The sequence below is a fragment of the Tachyglossus aculeatus genome, chromosome 2 (genome assembly GCF_015852505.1).
Source record: "Tachyglossus aculeatus isolate mTacAcu1 chromosome 2, mTacAcu1.pri, whole genome shotgun sequence".
Classification (NCBI taxonomy): domain Eukaryota; kingdom Metazoa; phylum Chordata; class Mammalia; order Monotremata; family Tachyglossidae; genus Tachyglossus; species Tachyglossus aculeatus.
The window spans coordinates 66,898,345-66,902,583 of record NC_052067.1 but is presented as its reverse complement, the minus strand read 5'-3'; the positions used below and the strand labels follow the sequence as shown (position 1 = coordinate 66,902,583).

The window sequence follows — 4,239 nt, the reverse complement described above, 5'->3', positions numbered from 1 at the left end:
GTCTGGAAGGAGCAAAGCAGCCAGGCCGGAAAGGAGGAGAGACAAGTGAGAGAGCCAAACTATACTCTGGAATTCCAAACGAGGTGATTGAACCAGCTCAAAAGATTGGCAAAACCAAGACTGCTGTGCTTTTCCATTAAACTGACTGGCCAGTTGAGGAAAAAAATCGTGGGTTCTGACAATGTCTTACGATACTGGGAGTATCAGATTCATTAGCCGGGTAAGAGCAGGAGGAGTCACACCTAGAATCTGTGGCTGTAAATCAGGAGCTGTTAGGTGAAAAGCATTGGGTTGGACAGACACAGATAAATGCAGTGTTTGCATTGGACTGTGTCTCCTTGCATGCTTTCTCTGTCGTCTGGGAGTCTGCTTCGATCAACAGGTCCTGCCCAGGATCCTGGGACTGCCAGAAGACCACCCCAAATGGTGAGAGACGGATGGAAAGGCAAGGGTGAAGGTTGCGGGAAAAATTGCAAAATGCATCTGCCAGTCAAGTGAATGGGGTCATGTCAAGGTTCCCAGGGAGGGCACAGAGTGATTAACTCCAGAGATAACTATCTTGTCAGTAAAGTATGACTCATTTACTCAATTGGCCCAGATTAGGCCCCAAAATGGATATTTTCTTTAAAAGGAAAAATTCTTATTAAAAACAAAAATGGCTCGTCCTGTGCTGTCACATCTTCTGCTTGGTCTTAGGTAATGCACTTCAGTTCTCCATACCCTTTGTTCCTTATTCGTGAGGTAGAATGAAAATAGAAGATTTGGCACCTACTGCCTCAGAAGAGTAATAGGAGGATCGATTAATTCAATCTAGAAAGACTCTATCTGGTAAAAAGATCATCACAAATATTTGATCGATTCAGATGAGGCTCTCCCAAAGTGCTCGTTACATATTTTTATGATTACACATAAGTGTCAAGGCATAATTTTAAGTTATAAAACAATACAATAAAATAAGGAAAAAGACAACAAAAATTAATGCTGCGGGGAATCATAAAATTGCAACTCTCCTGCCAGATCTAAACTAGCAGACTGAAGTGATTAATTGTGATAATTTTCCAAATATATTTTGGAACCCAAACCCCTGGCAAATCAAAGCCAAAGCAAAGTTTTAGATTTGAATCAATTAATAAATCTATCATATTTATTGAGTGCTTACTGTGTGCAAAACACTGTACTAGTATACCAAGCAGCATGGTTCAGTGGAAAGAGCACGGGCTTTGGAGTCAGAGGTCATGGGTTTGAATCCCGACTCCACCACATGTCAGAGAAGCAGCGTGGCTCAAGGGAAAGAGCACGGGCTTTGGAGTCAGAGGTCGTGGGTTCGAATCCCGGCTCTGCTACCTGTCTGCTGTGTGACCTTGGGCAAGTCACTTAACTTCTCAGACCCTCAGTTACCTCAACTGTAAAATGGGGATGATGACTGTGAGCCCCACGCAGGACAGCCTGATCACCTTGTATCCCCCCAGCGCTTAGAACAGTGCTTCGCACATAGTAAGCGCTTAACAAATGCCATTATTATTATTTTTTTTTACTAAGCAGCATGGTCAAGTAGATAAAGCACAGGACTGGGAGTCAGAAAGCCCCGGGTTCTAATTCAAGCTCCACCACTTGTCTGCTGTGTGACCTTGAGCAAGTCACTTAACTTCTCTGTGCTTCAGTTACCTCATCTGTAAAATGGGGATTAAGACTGTGAGCCCCATACAGGACAGGGACTGGGTCTAACCTAATTAGCTTGTGTCTACCCTGGCACTTAGAACAGTGCCTGGCACATAGTAAATGCTTAACAAACACTATTATTATTACCATTATTATTATTATTCTGCACTTGGGTGAGTACAATATAACAGAGTTGGTAGACAAATTACCTGCCCACAATGAACGTACAGTCTAGAGGATATTCCAGCTAGTTATTTATAACATGTCCTAGGGCAAGAACATGGGTTTGGGGGTCAAAGGACATGGGTTCTAATCCCAGCTCTGCCACTTGCTGCTGTGTGATCTTGGTCAAGTCACTTAACTTCTCTGTGTTTCAGTTACCTCACCTGTAAAATGGAGATTAAGACTGTGAGCCTCACGTAGGACAACCTGATTACCTTGTATCTACCCCAGTGCTTAGAACAGTGTTTGGTATGTAGTAAGCGCGTAACAAATATCATAATAATGATTATTATTATCGTAACAGACTCAAGTAAAAAGTGATATGGGGTTAGGGCCTAAAATTTGTCTGTTATGCAGGAAGCTTTTGCTAGTAAAGATGTGTCCTGTGGTCAGATTTGACATTACACTCAATAATCAATCAATCAATCAATCGTATTTATTGAGCGCTTACTATGTGCAGAGCACTGTACTAAGCGCTTGGGAAGTACAAATTGGCAACACATAGAGACAATCCCTACCCAACAGTGGGCTCACAGTCTAAAAGGGGGAATACTTAATACTTAATACTCAATACTGGGGAGTGCTTAAATTTTAAGGAAGGAACAAAACCTAGTCTCTGGCCCACTCTATTAGGATTGAGAAACAGAGTGGCTCAGTGGAACGAGCACGGGCTTTGGAGTCAGAGATCATGGGTTCAAATTCCGGCTCCACCGCTTGTCAGTTGTGTGACTTTGGGCAAGTCACTTAACTTCCCTGTGCCTCAGTTACCTCATCTGTAAAATGGGGATTAAGACTGTGAGCCCCACATGGGACAAACTGATCACCTTGTAACCTCCCCAGCACTTAGAATAGTGCTTTGCACATAGTAAGCGCTTAATAAATGTCATTATTATTATTATTGTATGCAGGGAAAGAGAGACTTTGGGTGTGAGGATTTCTCCCAACCTGAAATAAAAATCTGAAAACCACTAAATGGCACCTAATTTGTGCTGCGGTTGAGGCTGAAGTGCTGAAAATTGACAAGCTGGGACTCCTTGAATCCATCAGTCAAAATAGTATTTATTGAGTGGTGACTGAAGAACACTGTAAGAAGTCCTAGACACAGTATATTAGAGTCAGTAGACAGGATCCCTGCCTTCAAAGATTTTACAATCCAGCCTGGGAGACAGACACAAAAACGAATTACAAATAGGAGGAAGCAATAGAGTGAAAAGTTATGTGCATAAGTGCAGTCATCATCATCATCATGAATGGTATTTATTGAGCATTTACTATGAACTAACTGCTTTGGGAGAGCAAAATACAACAAGAGTTGGCAGATATGTTCCCTGCCTACAGTGAGCTGAAGTGGCAGTTAAGTGGAAATAGCATGGGGAGATGAGAGATTAATCAGGGAAGGCCTCTTGGACGTGATGTGACTTCAGAAGGGCCTGGAAAATGTGGATACAGTGGTCTGCCAGATAACAATAATAATAGTAATAATAATCACAATACTACTGCTGCTTGCCTTGTCTTATGCTGTCGAGTTGTTTCCGACACATAGCGATGCCCCGCTCTCCATCTGCAATTGTTCTGGTAGTGTATCCGAAGAGTTTTCTTGGTAAAAATATGGAAGCAGTTTATCACTGCCTTAGAACAGTGCTCTGCACACGGTAAGCGCTCAATGAATACGATTGAATGAATTGCCACCTTCCATACAGCCAACTCAAGTCTCCACCCTCAATTCTCTCCCATACCTCTGCTGCCTAGAATGAGTGAGTTTTGACTCATAGCATATTGCCTTCCACTCGCTAGCCACTGCCCAAGCTAGGAATGGAATGGATAGTCCTCTGCTTGACTCTCCCTCCCATAGCCGAGACTGGTAGAGTACCAGAAACTCTCCAAATGCAACCATGAGTGGTCCTCCTCCTCCTCCTCCTATTAATAATTGTAGTATTTGTTAAGCCCTTACTATGTAACAAGCACTGTGCTAAGCCCTGAAGTAAATAAAAGTTAATCAAGGTCCTACATGGGACTCACAATCTAAGTAGGGACAAACAAGTATTGAAACCCCATTTGCAGCTGAGGAAACTGAGGCACAGAGAAGTGACTTGCCCGAAGTCATAAAGCAAACAAGTGACAGAGCTGGAATTAGAACTCAGGTGTTCTGGCTCCCAGGCCTGTGCTTTATTCACTAGAAAGGTGGTGTCAAGCATTAAGGTAGCTGAGAGCAAGAGGCTGTCAGCAAGGGAGATGGAAACAGAACACAGGAAATTGTCTTGAAAGGAACAACGATGTACTGGGAGAAGAGTGAGAATAAGTGGAAGGAAGAGAGTTGATTGAATGCCATAAAGCCAGTGGTCGGGAGTTTCTGCTTAA

The 4,239-nt window shown here is 42.9% G+C and overlaps 1 non-coding gene across 1 annotated transcript; it reads right to left on the bottom strand.

Annotated features, from left to right (window-relative positions):
• Nucleotides 1-3,645: 3,645 nt before the first annotated feature.
• Nucleotides 3,646-3,783, bottom strand: LOC119924558. The gene has a single exon (XR_005449265.1). It is a non-coding gene; the product is annotated as a small nucleolar RNA SNORA7 (small nucleolar RNA).
• Nucleotides 3,784-4,239: the final 456 nt, after the last annotated feature.